Source organism: Bos indicus x Bos taurus, chromosome 12 (genome assembly GCF_003369695.1).
Source record: "Bos indicus x Bos taurus breed Angus x Brahman F1 hybrid chromosome 12, Bos_hybrid_MaternalHap_v2.0, whole genome shotgun sequence".
Classification (NCBI taxonomy): Eukaryota; Metazoa; Chordata; class Mammalia; order Artiodactyla; family Bovidae; genus Bos; species Bos indicus x Bos taurus.
The window spans coordinates 83,915,828-83,936,901 of record NC_040087.1 but is presented as its reverse complement, the minus strand read 5'-3'; the positions used below and the strand labels follow the sequence as shown (position 1 = coordinate 83,936,901).

At 48.8% G+C, this 21,074-nt stretch overlaps 1 long non-coding RNA gene across 1 annotated transcript; it reads right to left on the bottom strand.

Annotated features, from left to right (window-relative positions):
• Window positions 1-8,032: 8,032 nt before the first annotated feature.
• On the bottom strand, window positions 8,033-19,787 carry LOC113902555. The gene is made up of 3 exons (XR_003513861.1): window positions 19,635-19,787; window positions 18,547-18,712; window positions 8,033-8,269 (listed from the first exon to the last, which is right to left on the bottom strand). It is a non-coding gene; the product is annotated as an uncharacterized LOC113902555 (long non-coding RNA).
• Window positions 19,788-21,074: the final 1,287 nt, after the last annotated feature.

Genomic DNA, 21,074 nt, shown 5'->3' with positions numbered 1-21,074 from the left:
TTCTCCCGATTTAAGATGTTTTTAAAAAGAAGAAAGAGAGAGAAAGGTACTCACCACTAGTGTGTCGTTTAGTCTTCTCTGTGAAGAGTCATCCATTCCAATTAAACAATTTTGTTATATTCTAGAGAAAAAACCCATGAACTATGAATTTCAACACATTTCAGTCTTGGTAGTTTAAAAGGTTTCTGTCTCAACTACTCAGCTGCGTCATTAGCAAAAGCAGATACAGGCAGCAGGTGAGCGGGTGAGCATAGCTGCATTTCAACAGCATCTATTTGGAAAATCTACTGGGGGCTTCCCAGGTGGCATTCCTGGTAAAGAACCTGCCTGCCAATGCGGGAGATATAAGAGATGTGGGTTTGATCCCTGGCTTGGGAAGATTCCCTGGAGGAGGAAATGGCAACCCGCTCCAGTATTCTTGCCTGGAAAATCCTACGGACAGAGGAGCCTGGCAAACTACAGTCCATGGGGTCCCAAAGAGTTGGACACAACTGAGCAACTAACAGTACTATTTGGAAAAACAGGCATGGCTGAACCCACAGAGGACAGTTTGCTGACCCCCGGTAACTCCGAGCAAGCGATAAAGTTGCATCACTATAGCTTAACACCAGCTTGACGATAGGCTCTGTAGAGTACATCGAATCATCTCGTGTGGGAGCTTCAGCCCCAAGTTCCTCTCTGTCACGGAAATGCAGTGAAGTATTTTGTATTGTTTTCGCTTCGTTTCCGTTGCTATTATAGAATGCAAATCTTTGAAAGGAAGAAGAAACAGTTCTCAGAGGTTTCTGAGATGCTCTTTCTGGGTTATAATTCTCAAATTTGGCTGAAATAAAATTTTCCACTTCTTTGATTAAAGAAAAAAAAAAGAATATTTGATTCCCCTCACAATCCCCTTAGTGATTAAACAAAACAAAACAAAACAAAACAAAACACAGAGGCTGGGCTGAAAGTCACGTCCACTAATGAGAGCAATCCCATCTAGTAAAAACTCTGATTCCTTTGCAAGATGCAAGCGAGGAAGCAGAAGCTCCCTCCAGTCTCAGAAGCTTGCATTCAATATCTGGGATGGATTTTGCCAGTGAGAGGGATAAACTCTATCAGGTTTTAGAAATACAAATCCAAGGATGACTTGAAGGTTAATTGGAAATGAATAAAACCCAAAAGTTCACATAAATTACAGGGGGAACCGAGGAGCTTGTTTCCAAGCGTGGTTTGGCATTGAGATCGTGTCAGCTAGATCTTGTCAGGATACTTCATGCAGGCATTTCATTTCTTTTCAGTTTTTCCTCTGTGATTTTATTTTTGTTGCTGGAGTAAACATTGAACTAGTGGAAAGTAAATTCAGATTTCAGAGAACCAGTTTTGTTGTTAACCTGCTTGATGAACCCTAAGGGGACCTGTCCACACCTCAGAAAGAGGACAGACGTCGTCTAGGACCACAAATTGTAAACTCCCAGGAACCACAGAATTCTGACTGGAGGAGCATGGAGACCAGCATGTTCCACGTCCACTCTCTTGCCAGCTTGCTCTTCATCTAGGAAAGCCCTCCTTTGGGATGGCAGGCCCCAGAGCCCCTGGCCAGGCAGGTGACGCTGCTGAGGATAGACAGGGGAAGAGGAAGAGGGATGAAGGGAGGTCGCGTCTGTCTCCGGGTGAAGAGCCTGGAGTCCTTGACCAGCAGCTTGTTGTCCAATGGATGCCAATGGCCCAGCTCCTGCCAATCCCTGCCTTGGAGAAATGTAGCCTCTGGGGTTTCACATCTAATTTCTGAGGATTGGTGTGAAAATTCCCAGTTTGTCAATATCGGTGCTTCTTGTTTCAGGGAAAAGGCCAACCTCCCTGTGCATGCCAGCGGCAGCTGGTGGGGTGGTGGTCTGCTTAGAGCCCCTGCTTTAGCTCTCGGAAGAGTATTTACATTTCAGGGATCTCCCTTAATTACAGAGAAAATCATCTTGGGGGAAGGTAAGGAAATCATTACCAACAACTCTCTTACTGTGTTAGTCGCTCAGTTGTGTCTGATTCTTGGCGGCCCCATGGACTGCAGCCCACCAGGCTCCTCTGTCCATGGGGTTCTCCAGGCAAGAATACTGGAGTGGGTTGCCATGCCCTTCTCCAGGGGGCCTTCCTGACCCAGCGGTTGAACCTGGGTGTCCTTCACTGGCAGGCAGTTTCTTTACCATCTGAGCCACCAAGGAAGCCCTATGGTAAGAGCAAATTAAGAAATTCTAGTGGCAAAAACTGTAGGCAGAGGGGTGGGAAACATGTTCTGTTTCTGTTATGAACATCATGGTCCTCATACACTGCTTTGATGGGTCCAGAGCAAAAGTGTTGGTGGGAAACACATGTCTGCTATATCTCAATATTGTTAAGTTATGCCCGAAAATTACCCTGAATTAAAAATCCTCAATCCACGACCCCCTCACAAACACACATAACAATGAACTGAACAAGCTACGCAAATGTATGATACCAAGGGTGGACAATTACCTCTTTCTCCTTGATTTGATGACTGATAAAAAGGTTAACTGGAGGGAAAAAAAGATTCAAGTAAGGACATATGCAGGGAAGTTTCACAAAGAAATGAGCCTCAAGGAGGCAGCCAGGTGATGGAGGCGTATACACACCTTAGACCAATGAAGGAAAAGGGATTTTGAACTTCCAAGAGGGAAAGGCAAGTTATGGGAAGATGAGGGGAGAAAACCTACGTGAATGAAGACCGTCTTGTTACGCAGGCGAGAGTCTCTCAGGTGATGAGATTCGCGTCTGGAGTCGCTCTCTTCCTGGTAGGAGAACACCGTTAGTAGTGGGAATTTCCTTTACAAAAGGAGACTCTTATTTCCTATTTTTAGGCAGCTGGTGGGCGGTAAAGAGCTTTTCCTATGTCTGCTGGGACTCGGTCGCCTTTAGTTCAGCTAATCCTCGAGCCAGAGGCGTATTTTGGGTGGCTCAGCCTAGTGAGCTCCATGTGTGCTAGTTACTCAGTGTCTAACTCTTCGAGACCCCATGGACTATAGCCCTCCAGTCTCCTCTGTCCATGGGATTCTCCCAAGAATATTGGAGTGGGTGGCCATTGCCTTATCCAATGGCCAGTGCCAACCTGGAACTTGTTTCAGGGGTAGAATGTTGTCCTCTTAACAAGTGCCTTCCAGTCATAAAAACTGACTACTTAAAGATGATTTTATAACAGAATTCTAACTATAGAAGTTCTAGTCTCACACAACATAGCTTCATCTTTAGTGTGCTGCTTTCTGCTTATTATACCCACCTAGGATGGGGCTTCCCCAGTGGCTCAGGGATAAAGAATCCTCCTGCAATGCAGGAGACCACTGTCCAATTCCTGGGTTGGGAAGATCCCCTGGAGGAGGGATAGGCTACCCACTCCAGTGTTCTTGGGCTTCCCTGGTGGCTCAGCTGGTAAAGAATCTGCCTGCAATGTGGGAGACCTAGGTTCGATCCCTGGGTTGGGAAGATCTCTAAAGAAGGAAATGGCTACCCACTCCAGTATTCTGGCCTGAAGAACTCCATGGACTGTATAGGCCATGGGGTTGCAAAGAGTTGGACACAATTGAGTGACTTTCCTTTTCACTTTCAAGGATGAAAAGCTATGAGTTGGAGCTATGGAAGGTGTGGTATAATTTTGGGGTGCCCTTAGTGGGGGGCAGGAATCTGCCTGCAATGCAGGAGACCTGTGTTCAGTCCCTGGTCTGGGAAGATCCCCTGGAGAAGGGAATGGCTCCCCACTCCAGTATTCTTGCCTGGAGAGCTCCATGGACAGAGGAGCCTGGAGGGCTATGGTCAGTGGGGTTGCAAAGAGTCAGACACGACTGAGCGACAACACTGCTGGGGCAGCGTGTTCCCACAGGGACGTATCCACCTCGTGGGCTCATGGCCATCCAGACATTGCCTGTCAGCTTCCCAGGGGCCCGGAAAAGCAAGTTCGGTAGCACTGGAAGAGGCAAGAAGCTGATAATGCGTGTTTTCGTGGGCGGGAGGACTAGTTGGCTGGGACACAAGGGAGAAATAAAAGTGTTTCGCTTTTGGGATTTTGGCGCCTTGTGAGTTCATGACCTGGTTTGCAGCTCAGTCATGGAATGGCTCCATGAGCAAATGGATACACAGGCCCGGCACAGAGACTGCGGTGCAGCAAGGAGCCAGTTTACCGTCTTAGCTGAAGAAAGACGGGAGGTGTGAGAAACCGCACAGGCTGCCACCCCAGCCCTGCAGGCCTCCATCGAATGGTCCCTAAAGAAAATCGGGTGAAGTAGAAGTTCTCTCAGCAACTTCCGGGAACAGACCCCATGCCTTTGCTGAATATCCCACCCGAGGCCAAGATGATGAATTCTGTGCGGGTGTCTCCTTGCTGGTGTGGGTACCACGTTCTTCTGCTTCCTCTCTTCTGTGGCATCTTTACCACGTGTCTCTGCCCACACCTCTCTATGTCACTGTAATTATGAATATGTGCTGTGCTGTGCTAAGTTGCTTCAGTCGTGTCCGACCCTTTGTAACCCCATGGACTATAGCCCCCAAAGGCTCCTCCATCCATGGGATTCTCCAGGCAAGAAGACTGGAGTGGGTTACCATTCCCTTCTCCAGGGGATCTTCCCGACCCAGGGATCAAACCCCCGTCCCTTACATCTCCTCCACTGGCAGGAGGGTTCTTTACTACTAGCACTACCTGGGAAGCCCGATTATTAATATGTATGTAATTAAATACTGTGAGATAAAATGCAGCAAAATTGGAGGGAAACAGGTGTTGCTATGGAAAGCACAGTTAAATTATTTGGAAGACTTTGACACAAACAAGATGTTATTTTAGACTTTTTCCCGATGAGAGTAGGTGAGATTGTTGTAAAGACACAGATGACGCCTGTATTTAATTGAAAAGAGAATAAGGAAGAGAGAAAGAGAACTATAGCAACAGAGCGTTGGCCTTACGGTCGTCGGCAGAATCGGATGCCTCACATTCCAGAGGCCTTTTGGGCTGAAATCTTTATATATGGTGGTGGGTGAGGCTTTGGAGCCCAGGTTCAAAGCCATTGCTCCCACTTACTTAGGTGAGTTAGGAAATGAGATTTCTCCGAAAACTGGCATTCCATCTGTAAGATTTTCAACCCTCCTATAGGTGAGAGGTAGAGCTTTGAGGCGTCACAGCTGCCTCTGAGGAGGAGGCAGACCCTCAGGGTGGCCCCCTGTCTCTGCTCTTCTAAGGCATTTTAACTCATCTGTCAGCCTGGGGATGTGTCATGCAAGCGGGCCCCTCCACCTCTGAAAGTGAAAGTGAAAGCCGCTCAATGGTGTCCAGCTCTTTGTGACCCCATGGACTATACATTCATGGAATTCTCCAGGCCAGAATACTGGAGTGGGTAGCCTTTCCCTTCTCCAGGGGATCTTCCCAACCCAGGGATCAAACCCAGGTCTCCCGCATTGTGGGTGGATTCTTTAGTAGCTGAGCCACGGGGGAAGCCCAAGAATACTGGAGTGGGTAGCCTTTCTCTTCTCCAACAGATCTTCCTGACCTGGGAATGGAACCGGGGTCTTCTGCATTGCAGGTGGATTCTTTATGAGCTAAGCCACGGGGGAAGCCCAAGAATAATGATGTGGGTAGCCTTTCCCTTCTCCAGCGGATCTTCCTGACCTGGGAATGGAACCAGGGTCTCCTGTTTGCAGGCGTATTCTTTACCAGCTGAGCTGTCAGCCCACCTCTGACCATGCCTTATTCTTAGTGCTGTGAAACAAAGGAGCAGTGAAGGGCGCCGTCTCTTTGGCCAAAGGATCTCAGCCCGCAGAGGGCCCTGTTTGGAACAGGGAGGCTGCCTACCACTTGCCAAAACACGCTCATTCCACCTGATGGCAGCCCCTTGCTTCCACGTTAGAAATGGGCCTGGAGCTTAGAAGATGTGGTGACAAAAAATTATCAACTCTCAGAATGGATCAAAATCCCCCTTTTTATAAAACCAATTCATTTAAGGTACTTATTTAAGTGCTGTCAACACTAGCATTCTTTTTTGTTTGTTTGTTTGTTTTACTATAACCTTGTTCTGTGCTAAGTCGCTTCAATTGTGTCTGAACTTTGCGACCCCCCCCCACCCCCACCACCTCCATGGACCATAACCCACCAGGCTCCTCTGTCCACGGGCTCCTTCAGGAAAGAATACTGGAGTAGGTGGCCATGCCCTTCTCCAGGGGACCTTCCCAACCCAGGGATCAAACCCATGTCTCTTACATCCTCTGCATTGGCAGGCCAGTTTCTTTTTACCACCAGCACCACCTGGTAAGCCCCCACTGTAAGTGTTCATTTTACTCTAGTGTAAATCCATGAGCAGTCAAGAGCATTCTCCACCCGGTAGACATTCACCGGTGCTGTGTTCTCTGCCAGGCCTGCTGCTGGGTGCTGCCTGGAACTGCAGGAAGAGCAGATGCGAGTTGGTCAAAGGCGCAGATTCCCCCTTCCCTTCTTCCTCCCGCCCTCCATCCCTCCCTCCCTCCCTCTCTTGCTCTCTGCTCTCATTCTGTCTTCAGTTATTTGCTTCGCGTCTGCAGTGCGGCAAACACTGCTTCTCTACGGGTGCATCCATTGGCCCTACTCTGCTGCGTAGACTCCGCAGTTGGATGGAAGAGAGAGCGATGCGTGTCGGCCACATTGTAAAGCGCCCTTTGAGGCCCTTATGCACAAGGAACATATTGAGCGGCAGCAGAAAGGCGCTGTGTCTGCCCAGCAGATGCCGCGGGCACCGACAGGCATCCCAGGGCCTTCATCCCGGTCGGCGGGCTCCCAGCCCGGGGACGTGGCGCAGCGGCCGCACACAATGGCTCCTTGGTGTGGCCGGGCTGGCGCTCTTTCTTACACATTCTGTTGCTTCAAACAGAAACGCCACTATCTTCCTCACCCCTTTCAGAGGGAAGTTATTTTTTTCCCCCATCTGATCCTCCAGAGCATTCTATTCTGTGCAGATGTTGGTGGCAGGATATTAGAGGCTTTCCTGGCAAACGAACAAGTCTGTCTTTCTAACAAAAATAAGCAAGCAGCCAAATGCGCAGGAGACACAGGGTTGAAAATAGCTCAAGATAGAGGCCAGCTCACTCGTATTAGAGACCTGGCCTTCGTCTCAGGGCGGACGTCATCATCATTACGTGTTGGAATTTAGCTAGAAGGTGGATTCTTCTCTTTCAACTGTCAGAGCTTTGGGAACAGATGGCTCTCTTCCTCAGGGGCACTTGGTGGCTGATTGGCAGTGTGAGGCAGAAACAGGCAGAACTGCAGAAAAATCCTATACATTGGACCCTAGCAGCCTTTTTTATTTGGATTATTTTCCTCTGAGTGATGACAGCAGAAACCACGCAAATGCAGAAACCCATCCAGAGGAGATTTTGCAAGATGTATGAAAAGTCTACTAGAAAGCCATCATTATCTTCCACTTGAATGGGGAGGAGCCCCACATATAGCTGTGTCTTGTTGAAATGGCCCTGACCTGTCACGTTTAGAGTGACCCAAGTCTATAGTCCGGAGAAGGCAATGGCACCCCGCTCTAGTACTCTTGCCTGGAAAATCCCATGGACAGGGAAGCCTGGTGGGCTGCTGTCTATGGGGTCGCACAGAGTCGGAGATGACTGAAGCGACTTAGCAGCAGCAGCGGCAAGTCTATAGTCAAAGCTGTGGTTTTACTAGCAGTCCTGTACGGATGTGGAGTTGAACCATAAAGAAGGCTGGGCGCTGAAGAGCTGATGCTTTCACACTGTGGTGCTGAAGACTCTTGTGAGTCCCTTGGACTGCAAGGAGATCCAACCAGTCCATCCTAAAGGAAATCAGTCCTGAGTGTTCATTGGAAGGACTGAGGCTGAAGCTGAAACTCCAATGCTTTGGCCACCTGATGCGAAGAACTCACTCATTTGAAAAGACCCTGGTGCTGGGAAAGATTGAAGGCGGAAGGAGAAGGGGATGACAGAGGATGAGATGGTTGGATGGCATTGTCGACTCAGTGGATATGAGTTTGAGCAAGCTCCAGGAGTTGGCGATGAACAGGGAGGCGTGGTGTGCTACAGTCCACGGGGTTGCAAAGAGTCGAACGTGACTGAGTGACTGAACGACAAGATCTTCAGTTAGAGAGACTGAAGGAACTGCCTGTCTATCACCACTAGTTACAGAAGAACAAGAGCAGCACTGCCGTTGGTCACCCGCAGATTGTGTAACCGACCAGGACGCTATGGGACCTTCCCAGGACAGGGGTGGGGCTTACCCCATATCCTCTGCTTTAGCTCCTCTCTGAAGTACCTGTTGAATAGAGAACAGAATTTGATGCACATTTCCTGAGTTGTTTTGCAGATGTGACACTCCCTACCCCACCAAATGGAATAAGTTGACTGCTTGATTGTCATGAATGCCTAGCCCTGGGCCTCCTGGAGCCTCAGGACTGAGAATGTTAATCCCCACGACCCAGCCCTGTTACCACATCACCCACCACACCAAACCAACCAAACAGAGAATTGTCCGAGAGCTGATCACACATCCTGAGACCCTGAGACCCTGAGAACCCATCAGGAGCTCAAGGCTTTTCAGGGCACGAGTCACTGGATCTCCTTGCTTGCCCTGCAATACAGTTTGCTTGACCTCGTGGTGCTTGGGGCACATGAATGCGTGTTAACTGTTGTTCCTGAGTGTTTTCATACAGGGTGTTTCATAATATACTTCAACGGAGATTTACATATGCATTGTGGAAATCCGTCCTGAATATTCATTGGAAGGACTGATGCTGAAGCTGAAACTCCAATACTTTGGCCACCTAATGTGAAGAACTGACTCATTTGAAAAGACCCTGATGATGGGAAAGATTGAAGGTGGGAGGAGAAGGGGATGACAGAGGATGAGATGGTTGGATGGCATCACCAACTCCATGGACACGGGTTTGGTTAACTCCGGGAGTTGGTGATGGACAGGGAGGCCTGTAGTGCTGCGGTCCATGGGGTCCCAGAGAGTCGGACAAGACTGAGCGACTGAACTGAATTGTTGGAGACGCAGATCAACAGTTTAAATAACTGAAAATTACAGACTGGGCTGAATCTCACCGGCAGACAGGGTCCTTGCTTGTCCACTTTCTCTTCCCTCCCTCTCTCTGCCCTTCTTCATCTCCCTCTCCTCTTCCTTCCTCTAGGACAAGTCAGCACCAAGAGCAGCATGACCAGAGTGGTGGAGACGAGCCTGGGGAACCACTGCTTTGGAAACTGGGGTTACTATGCTCTCTCCAGGCCACACAAAGCTAAGCTGATAACTTAAAAATGTGGAAGGCATGGTGAGGCTGGACCCTAAAATTTCCAAGATTAAGAGAACTTATTTTATTATGCAAGTTACAATATGACCACTGTAAAAAAAAATTAACTGTAATACTATAAATTATGAAAAAGGAAAAAAAATCACTAGTAGTCTCTAGCTAATATCACTCTTAATATTAATATTTATTTCCAGAATTTTCTCCAGTTTTGCATGTTTGTGTGTATGATTTTTAAAGGGTGATACTATAATTATTTACAAAAATTTGCCTTATAAATTTGCCATGCCAATATATTCCAATCTGTTTTAACATTCTTAGACTGAGCGACTTCACTTTCACTTTTCACTTTCATGCATTGGAGAAGGAAATGGCAACCCCCTCCAGTGTTCTTGCCTGGAGAATCCCAGGGACGGGGGAGCCTGGTGGGCTGCCGTCTATGGGGTCGCAGAGTCGGACACGACTGAAGCGACTTAGCAGCAGCAGCAGCAGCAGCACATACATACTGTGCATGTCTACAATATGTGTTTAATAATTTAATAATGCCTCTATTAATGATCAGTTCAAAGTCTGATATCTTTCATGTAAAAGCAATGCTGTGAACATTCTCATGTATATATTTGTTAATTTGTCTTCTTTATTTGGATCAATTTCTGCCAGTGGAGTTCCTGAGCCAAAAGTTAGCCGACATTTGAACTCTGATTCCTACGACCAGAGGTTTACGACCCAACAGCCCCATAAGAAGAGAATGGTATGCTGATCCCAGGCAGAGAGGGGATTTAAATCAAAAGACGACAGGACTGAGGCCGGCTCTTCTGGCTCATGGCCCTTCTTCTGCACGTTTGCATATATCTAAACCTAGTCTGCCTTCCCAGCCAGGTTCTCTGAGACTTCTCATCACCAGGAGTCACCCTGCTCCTCTCAAGTTTCCACAGATTTCATAATTATTGAGAAAAGACTCCCGGAAAGTAAAGAGGACACGGGAAGCGTAGTGGGTGTGAGCAGGGGAAGGCTCACGGCGTTGGTGGGGTTGAACGGGATGGCAGGATGGAGGCGTTTAGGTGCGGTGGGGATGGGGCTTAGTAACTGGACCGTTTCACCTCTGGGAGAATTTTTCTTCAGTTGGGAATATTTATATGATGATGGGAAGGGCCCAGGAGAAAGGAGGGAGACCTGAACACACAGGAGGGAACTGTCTATCAGTCATCACGCCCTTTGATTACTAAGCAGATGAGACGAATGGGATCCAAAGCAAGGCAGGGGAGGGCAAGAGGAGGTTTTCCTTCTGTGCCACAGGTCTTCTGCGTAACAAGAGGGGAGGAGGCGAGTGAGTGCCAGCTCATGGCAAGTAATAGATCGTGGATGACCTTGATGGAGGAGCTGCCCCCAAACAGCCTAGTAAGGAGGGGAGCTGGGGGCTGCCCCTGACTGTCTGGGAGCCCATGGAATCACCACCAGCAGCTCCTGAGAAAAGCCTGAATCAAGGAGATCACAGTGCAACCAGAGGGAGAAGCATAGACTCTCAGAGAAGTTTTAACTTAATTTCACCAGCTACTTTCTTAGAGCTCTTTCGTTCCCCCCTAAAAATCAGCCCACAGATGATCTTCTTTCCTCTGAGCACCAGCCCAGCCCTGCGTTTCAAGCTCTGAGTCATGGGCGTCTCAGCCCAGGCTGCCTCTGCTCTGTCTTGGCTAGTTGCAGGCAAGCAAGCGGTCTTCCGAAGGCCCTCGAGTGATGGGTGAGCATCCATTTCGCCTCCCTCTTTTGAGCCCCTTACGTTTCTTATCTTGGAGGATAACGAGCCACATTCCAGTTTCATCTCTTGCATAAGAATATAAAAATATCACCATTCTACCCCCGTCCCTCCCCTTGCCCCCATCACTGTGTCTCTTGGCCAGGGCACAGTGTCATGCTCCAGGACTAGCCCCTGGTTCACCAATCGGACATGTGTGTTTCAAAAGACACACTGAGGCCACTCCTTTGGGGCTGGCCCGCTCCCACATCTCGGGAGTGTGTGTGTGTATGTGTGTGTGTGTGTGTGTGTATTAGTGTCTCAGTTGTGTCTGACTTTCTGCGACCCCGTGGACCATAGCCCACCAGGCTCCTCTGTCCATGGAATTCTCCAGGCAAGAATACTGGAGTGGGTTGCCATTTCCTCTTCCAGGGGACCTTCCCGACCCAGGGATCAAACACTGGTCTCCCACATCACAGGCAGATTCTTTATCTTCTGAACCACAATCTATTTGTTTAATAAAAGTTCTGTCTGTTTGAGCTGTTAAAAAAAAAAGGCACATTGAGGGCCTGGTTTGGATGTGAGAAGGGAAGGAAAGAGATTATTAAAGATGATTCTTAGGTCTTAAAGCAGGAAGACCAAAGACTCATCACATCATGACAAGCCGAGGAGAATTGAGAACTTTGGTTCGGGGAGGGAAGACCCTGGATTTCCTGTTGGTTTGGCTGACCTTGTAGACTCTGAGGCTCGGCCAGGGACTGGATCTCTGATAGAACCCTGGCTGCCTGCAAGCAGACCTGTGTCCAGGTGGACACAGTACCTGATATACAGCCAGACGGCCTGCCTGCAAATCTGAGTGAAAAGTCAAAGCATTAGTTGCTCAGTTGTGCTGGACTCTTTGCAACTTTACAGACAGTCACCCGCCAGGCTCCTCCGTCCCTGGAATTGTCCAGGCAAGAATGCTGGAGTGGGTAGCCATTCCCTTCTCCAGGGGATTTTCCTGACCCAGGGACTGAACCCAGGTCTCCTGCATTGCAGGCAGATTCTTTACCAACTGAGCCAGAGGGAAGCCCATGGAAAAGGAGCAGCGTGGTGGTTCAAGGCACAAACCTTCACGTTCCAGAAAACACTTACCTGGAGCTGATGTGCGTGCGTGCTAAGTCGCTTCAGTCGTGTCTGACTCTGAGCGACCCTATGGACTGCAGCCCGCCAGGCTCCTCTGTCCATGGGATTCTTCAGGCAAGACTACTGGAGTGGGGTGCCATGCCCTCCTCCAGGGGATCTTCCTGACCCAAGGACTGAACCCACGTCTCTTACGTCTCCTGCGTTGATTGGCAGGAGGGTTCTTGACCACTAGCGTCATCGGGGAAGCCTGGGTGAGGCCAGGCTAATCTCTCAACCTCTCCCAGTCTGGTATTCCCCGCTCTTTCAATGGGGATGATTTGGATGGTAAGAAAAGCAATGCTGTACCTCACGAGCAGTAATGAAACGGAAATAGGGTGAATTCTCTGAAAATACTTTTTTAAGCTTTATAGAGCTTTTTGTATGTCAGTTGTTATTATTACAGAACATCCCCAAATTGATTTCCCATGAGAAACAGAGTGAGCTCTAAAGCCAGATGCCATCTATAGTGTCTACTTCATAGGGTTATTGTTGGGATTAAGTAAGTGAATACGTGCAAATTCCTTAAGACAGGACCTGGCACATGATGGATGCTCAATAAGTGGGAACACAAACCCCTTCTCCTGTGAAGCTCTTGATTCTTTTCTTTTTAATTGGAGTAGAGCGGTTTCACAGCGTGGTGTTAGTTTCTGTATAAAACAATGTGATTCAGCTGTATGGGCGTATAGGTATGTATTTGTCCCCTCCCTCCTGGACCTCCCTCCCATCCCCCCGTCCCTCCTCTCTAGGTCATCACAGAGCTCTGAACTGAGCTCCCTGGGTTCTACAGCAGGTTCCCACCAGCTATCTATTTTACACACAATAGTGTATACACACACCAGGATTCCCTGGTGGCTCAGACAGTAAAGAATCTGCCTGCAGTGCAGGAGACCCTGGTTCGATCCCTGGGTCAGGAAGATCCCCTGGAGAAGGGAATGGCTACCCACTCCAGAATTCCTGCCTGGAGAATTCTGTGGACAGAGGAGCCTGATAGGCTATGCTCTGCAGGTTCTCAAAGAGCTGGACACAGCCGAGCGACTACCACACGAGTGTGTCTAGAGCAACTCCAGTCTCCCACTCCTCCTCCCAGTCCCCACCACAGTGTCCACACGCCCCGTCTCTACATCTGCGTCTCTGTTCCTGCCGGGCAAATAGTTTCCTCTCTGTTATTCTTTTATGGGTCAGTGACTGGAGGGAGAATGGAGTGCAGAGCATCAAAAAATTGTCTCTCTGATTCAATAAGACAAGAAAGGCGAGCTGACTGGGGGGAAGTCCTCCAGGGTGACTTGGAAAGGAGCAGAGCTCAGCAAGGTTTCATCAGAGGTCAAAGTCCCCCAGTTCCCTCGTGTGACTCGGGGAAACACGGCCCGTCCTCTGCCTCTGGGGTCTAAGGGAAAACCTCTTTCTCAGCCTCCACAAGAGGCAAGTGAGGGCAGGCCTGAGCTGGGGCGAAAGATCTCGGTGCTGATCGCTCGCGTCCCCAGGTCCCCGAGGAAGCGACGACTCAGGAGAGCGGCCCCGTTCCAGTTGAGGAGCCTGTTCTCTGGAATCGCTGTTTGGATGATGGGCGGATTCCTAGGAAGCCTGGCCAGGGCTGTGAGCCAAGTGGGTGAAGGTGGAGAAGGCGGGGAGGCCGCCGGGATGGGGTGCCAGGAATCCACAGCCTGACCCCCCGCCCCGCAGGGACGCAGGATCTGCAGAAAGGTCTTCTTACTTCTTCACGACAGTCTCCTTGGATTTTGGATCTTTCCACCCGTGATAACTTAGATGCTTTCCACATGAAGCCTCTCGCCGTGAAACAGTAGAGGGAGATCAGCTTGGAATCAGGCCGCTCTTTTGACCTCTACTTCAGTCTTGGCCGGAGTCGTTCCCCTAAATTTAGCCTTTGAACGGGAGGCCGAGCCAGGTCCCCTGTGGCCGAGTGAGTAAGAGTTGGCTGTGAAAGCCTGTTTTGTCTGCATGATCTAAAGAGAATTCAGAGCCAGGGGCTCCAGGAAGCCCTGCCCCTTTCAAATCCACTGCTCCTCTCGCAGCTGTTCTGTTGGGAGCAGGGGAGGAAACAAAGAGGAAGCCTTCCTTTCTTCATCAGAGGATTGGTGTTGTTTTAAAAGAAAGAAAAAGCAAAACGAAACATCTCTAGGCAACTCGTTCTTAGAAGACGGTCTCCCTGTGGGAGAGGCCTATGTCTGAGCTCTGTGACTGCTGCAGCGCACAGGCTTGCTCCTCTGCTTTATGACTCAGCACATACTTCTGGATGAGATTGCCATGATCACTGGGTGAATTGCTCCCAGATTACCAGGTTTTCAAATACAATGCCCCAGCCAGATGCCTTTCCTGACGTGACTATTAATTTTAGGTGTCTAGTTAGCTGGGCCAGAGTGCCCAGATCTTTGTCTAAATATTATTCCAGAGGTTTCCAAGAAGGTATTTTTAACATGAGATTTTGTGTGTGTGCTAAGTCGCTTCAGTCATGTCTGACTCTTTGCAACCCCATGGACTCTTTGTGACCTGCCAGGCTCCTCTGCCCATTGGCTCCTCCAGTCAAGAATACTGAGGTCAGTTGCCATTTCCTCCTCTAGGGGAGCTTCCCGACCCAGGGACGGAACTGGAACTCGAGTCTCTTACGACTCCTGCACTGGCAGGCGTGTTCTTTAACGCTAGTGCCGCACGGGAAGCCCGGGTAAGCCGTCACTACGTCACAAACCGGGAGAACCTTCTCCCAATTTGTGTAACTCCTTTATCATCATGCCTTTTGTTTCTAGATGTCCCTCTGCCTCACTCTGCCCTCCTACGATTGACAGCTCCTTTCCCTCCTAGGGATGTCCGTGGTGTTTCCCTGACATCCAAATAAAAATAAAGGAGAAATTATGACTAAGACCTACCCTTACAGGTCACCCATTCTCATTCCAGGCACTTAGTAAATGTATGAGGAATGAATAAATGAATTACACTATTTAATAACGTGGGTAAAAATAATCATAAAGGTTTAGGGTTAAAGAGTCCTGAGACATTACTGATTATAATCATTTGTCTGACGTTGTCTCCTCTGAGCAGCACTGAGCCATTTGCGATAATTAAAAATTTTGATTGCTAGTGTCTATCAGCACGTACCATGTTCAAAGCAAATCAGAAGGAGGTATCTAATGCTGTGGAAAGTTCACGGACCTGCTGTGCACGTGACTCCAAGCCCTTTCAGGGCCACTTAGCGTGTCCTGGGCTCCTGGACTGAGGCCATTTGCCTCTGGACCTCAGTTGCCATCATGTCTCTCCAAGTCATGCGCCCCAGCCCTTCCTAAGACTAGAAATCCTCATTAATGGGCAGCATTTTTGTTTTTAAAGCTCTTTCTGAAAAGTGGTTCTCAATTTTCCTTGACTTTATTAGAATAGATACTGAAGAGTCAGTTAAGAGTTTCCTTAGGTGTGCATATGGACGGGTCAGCTCGTCCTTGCAGACCAAGCTCCATGGGATCAGTCAGCCAAGGGCATGGCATTTACTGAAGGGTCCCATTTACCAAGGCTACCAGGAGCCTGCAGGGGATGTAAATAATTTTCGCTCACTGAATAATCCACTCACAAGTGATCATTAAGTCTTTATAATATAGCATCTGTCAGGCGAAAGCATGAGCCTGACCTCTGTGTTTGAATCTTGGCTGGGCCACATGTGAGTGGTGTGTGTCCAGGCAGGTGTTTTTACCTGCCGACGCTCAGTGTGTCCACCCGTCTATGGGCAATAGCTTCACGGACCTGGTCAGATGCGTGAGGGTTGGATTCGCCAGTGCAGGTGAAGCTCTGGACCAGTGGGGTCCTGGTGAGTGCCTGGGGTTGCCTGTGGTTGTGGCTGTGTGACTGGCCTTCACATCCAGTTCTCTATGATGGGGACATATGTTTTTTAGAAGACAGACGATGCCCAGGCCCTCATGGGTTACATCTATTGCTGGGAAGATGAGTAAACTGTCCAACAAATGACCATGCAATTAATTCAGGCCACGAGAAAGGCCATGACAACAAACAGAGCAAGGTGACAGCAAAGAGCGTGACGAGAAGTATCTTCTTTAGAAATGGATCAGGAAAGACAATGACTGGAACGTATAAATGGCCCAGAAATCCCAGCTAAGGAAATGCCAGGAGTCTTGAGAAGGTCTGCAAAGGCCTTCTGGAAGCATTTAGTGGGTCTGACCTACTCAGGAAAGGCCAAGCACCGAGCTGAGGGACATGGGGCAGAGTGCCATCAGCAGACCATCACGGAAAACCAGCAAGCTGCCTGGCTCCAGGGCCCAGGAGACTTTGGAAAATGATGGAAACCACTTGCAAGTAGCCAGGGCAGAGCTGGGTCATGAACAGCCCCCAAAGCCAAGTGCACAGTGCAGACTGGCTCTGGGAGACACAGCCTGTCAAGGACTCTATGTGGTCACGTGATGTTAATAGTGTCTATAAGGAGCAGGACAGGTGGTGGGAGCAGCTGGACGGTCCAACCCCCACCTTCCTGTGAGGTCAGAGGACCCAGCAAGTCACATTTCATATGAAGGGTACGGGGTGCAAGGGGAACGATCCTCTCAAGGCCCCTGGCTGACTGAGCTTGAAACTGAAAATGACAAATCCACAGGAGGAAAGCAGGCATGCTTGGTAGCTTCCATTGTGTCCGATTCTTTGTGACCCTGTGGACTGTAGCCCACCAGACTCCTCTGTCATGGGATTCTCCAGGCAAGAATACTGGAGTGGGTTGCCATGCCCTCCCCCAGGGGATCTTCCCACCCCAGCGATCGAACCCACGTCTCATGTCTCCTGCATTGGCCGGTGGGTTCTTTGCCACCTGGGAAGCCCCAGCGAAAAACACATATGTGTGTTGTAAAGAATCTGCCCGCAGCACAGGAGACCTTTATCCATCCTTGTTGATCACGAAGCAGAGAAATGGGTGGTGGGTGATGAGAAATGGAATATTTGCTGCCATATCCGTAAAAAAGGATGTCACAGTCACCAGCAATTGCAGCCACCATGAATGGTGAGCTGGTGAACCTTGAGGGAAGTCAGGAAGGAAAGGATGCCTGCTATCTGGCAGCCATCAGACTGCAGCCACTCCCTACGGTGAGCCCTGAGGAGACTCAGGATGTGAAAACACAAGATTCTGGCCACAGATAGCTGAGATGCATATCAAAGGAATGATTTCAGTGAGCCCAGACTCATCAGAAAAGTCACTGATGTTGAGAAAAGTTAAAGGCAGGAAGAGAAGGGGGTGACAGAGGATGAGATGATTGGATGGCATCACTGACTCAATGGACATGAGTTTGAGCAAGCTCCAGGAGTTGGTGATGGACAGGGAGGTCTGGCGTGCTGCAGTCCATGGGGTTGCTGAGAGTTGGACACAACTGAGCGACTGAACAACAACACACTCTTGCATCTTTCCGTACATAGGAAAGTGCTTCAATCCTTGAAATGCATGGTTTTCTCTTTTGATTGTCAGACTACCTGCCCTTTGTTGAAAACCTTCTATATAACCTGGATTCCCCCTCCCACTCTGGCCTCCCTGGAATTGTTCTTTCAGGGTCACTTGAGATGCTGCCTCTGAAGCTTGAAGTCCTAAAAATTCCTGCCGAATAAAACAGAACTCTCAACTTGAACATGGTGCATAATTTTTCAATAGACAGTGAGCAGAGCAGAGAAGGGAGGGTAGAAAGAAGGTGGGGGCTTTGTGGGGCAGGCCTGGGGGGCAGGAGGAGAGCAGGGACTCTGCTCCAGAGCCACTGGGACGTTCGGTGCTCCCCGAAGTATGGATGACCCCCACGTTCACACTTGAGTCCCGACACTTCTCTTTTAGAGATCTGCTGTTTTTGCTGCTCTTGAGTCACTCAGTCGTGTCGAGCTCTTTGAGATCCCAAGCTCTTTGGGATTCCCTTGTGGCTCAGACAGTAAAGAATCCGCCTGCAATGCTGGAGACCAGGTTTGATCCCTGGGTTGGGACTATGCCATGGAGGAGGAAATGGCAACCCACTCCAGTATTTTTGTCTGAAGAATCCCCTGGACAGAGGAGCCTGGCAGGCTACAGTCCACAAGGTCACTGGGCTGGACACAACTGAAGGGACTTAGCAAACACATACACACACCACACACACACATACACACACAGAAGAATTAGATTTCATTTTTCACTGAAAAAAAAACAAAACAAAACTGTGCCAGCTGCAGATTACCCACTTCAGGTTTCTAGAAGGTTTTGGAAAGGACCAGAAGTAGACGCAGGTTAGGTGTGGTGTTGAGGGCCCAGTCCTCTTTCAGAACAAAGGAGCCCTGGAGTCACACGTCTCTAGGCCCGTTCTAGCAAGTTTGATCTTTCCATTAACCCCTGGGAAACGTAACCCCTTCCTAATGCCAGTTAATTAACCGATTCCGGTGTGTTACCAAATGGATTCCCGGCCGGCTCTGGTGTGGTCCCGGGTCTGCCACCAGCCTTTGTTCTCACACTGCTCTTCCTGTGGGTTCACATCACTGTGAATCTCAGATGAGCCGCCTAATTAATCTGCAGCGCTCCTTTGGGATGGGGGGGCCTCTGTCCATTATCTTCACTCTGCAGATAGAAACAATTTAGAGGGCTGGGCCGAGGTCACAGGAGAATTAGCAGGAGAGACAGAATGAAATTCCCGGTTCCTAAGCCCCCATCCTCTTATCCTGTTCCCTAGACAACATCGTTTGGTGCTCTTGGTATAAAATTAGTAAATGCAGCGCAAGGCCCTCCCTGCCTGGAGATGAACTAGTTTGTTTGATACACGTGACCCAGTGGCTGCGGGGCTTTAAAGATGCACAGACCAGGCCCTGACTGTGTTTATTGGAGAATCTATCATACAGGATGGTTCTTAGACCTCATCCTGGAAGCTGTCCCCACAAAAACAGTCACACACACAAGCCACCTAACATCTGGGCTCAGAGGTTCTAGGTCCATGAGGATGTGTGGTCCCTCAGGCATTTTCTTGCAAATTAAAGAAGAAAGAAAGTCGAAAATATTAGTCGCTCATTCATGTCCAGCTCTCTGCAACTCCATGGAGTGTAGCCCATCAGGCTCCTTTGCCCATGGGATTCGCCAGGCAAGAATACTAGAGTGTATTGCCATTCCTTTTTCCAGGGGATCTTCCCAACCCAGGAATCGAACCTGGGTAGTCTGCATTGCAGGCAGATTCTTTAATGTCTGAGCCACCAGGGAAGCCCCAGTGCAAACACAATGTGGGTGAAATATTATGAACTCTGTGTGACCTGTGGTGACTGCAAAAGATTACCTGTGCGTGTGTGTGTGTGTGGGGGGGGGGGGGGGGTCTTTGTTCTGCAGTCTTGCTTGACCACTGAGAGTGGTTAATGGCGATCTTATGGTGAGAGACATCTTTTCCCAACACAGCAGGAAGTGTCTCACTAGCTTTGTGTGGCTGAAGCACAGGCTTCTGATTTTTTTCAGAACTAGATGTCTGGCAGGAAAGGGTATAAACCCAAGCTGTACTTACTCAATTCAGCAAACGCACTCAGAAACACCATCTCAGGACCAGTCGGGGACTGTGAACGGACTCACAAGCAGGCAGGGCTCCCAGGCAGACTGTCGGATGACCTTCCCCTGCGTTTATTTGGAGAATCAGAATGGCAACCCTGATCCCCTGATTTCCTCCAGATCAACAGTCCAAGAACACTCTGAGCATGTCAGAGAAGTTTATCTTAGTTTTGATATTCAGTTGACTCCAAAGGCTAGATGCCCACCCCCTCTGTTAACAAGTAAACAAGTTCTTAAGCGGATCCTGGGAACTAAGTAATGAGTGATTAGTGGCATTCCATAAAGTCACTAGAATGGAATCCCAGGGTGGACCCCAGATGAGGGGAGAGTCTTGGATAATGCAAACACATTCTTGGGATTCCAGGTTTCAGCTGGGATTCTAAGTGGCCATGGAGCTTGCTGAGCTGAGATGCTGACCAGACTCCTAGGAGGGCATATCTGACCCTATGAGCTGTTATCCAGCAGGTCAGCCTGGGCAGGATCGCTGGAACCATTCTGATATCAGTTGTGCCTGCTTTGAGAATGAACGCCATCTTCATACATAGGTCGTACAATCTATACTTTTAGGCTTACTATCAACATGCAGCCCTGAAAAACTCTACAATTGTTATTAATGCATTTGAGTTGATTTTCAAGGAAACGGGCCTTCTTTCCATTTGGAAAATTGCAGCCAATAAAAGGCATTCCATTTATCATGCACTTAACTTCTGAGACGTAACAAATAGTCCTCCTGATAATTATCAAAGCTGAATGTTCATGGGAGAAACACTCTGTCCATAAATCTAAAAAATTGCTTATCCTTATAACTGGAGCATGTCTCAAAATTTGGAAATCATTACGAGTGTTTGTTGACTAGTTAAAGCTGACACATGGTAAACAGAAATGTCGTTTATTTCATTAGAACTGAAAAAGCCCACTCCTTCCCCTCCTCCAAAGTCTGATGTTCTCTTTTGATGAATTGGTCGATTATTTCCAACAATATCATTGCACAAATAGACATTAACTTGAATGATGGTGGCATGTCACTTCCCTGGAATTGCATTCAGAAGGCCTGCCTCTGACAGCTCACGTAGTCTTGTCTTCAGGCCTGTTTTTATGCAGCAGGAAAATAGGCTTTCTCAATGGATCACTTCATCACAGGTGTCTTACCTACCTGAGAGACAGCCTCCTGTCAAGACTGGCAGACTTTCTCATGCATAAACGACCCCGCACTCCACTGGGAGCTGAGGACATGATCAATTAGCTGAAAAGAGTTCATTTGTTTTGTGTGTCAAACCCAAGCAGAAGCCCCGAGGTCTAAGTTTTGCAAGAGACTGTGCTTTTTTGACATGTGAAAGAAAAACAAGAAAAGAAGAGAGAGACAGAGACAAGAAAGTCAATGGTGTTTCCGAAGGAGCGC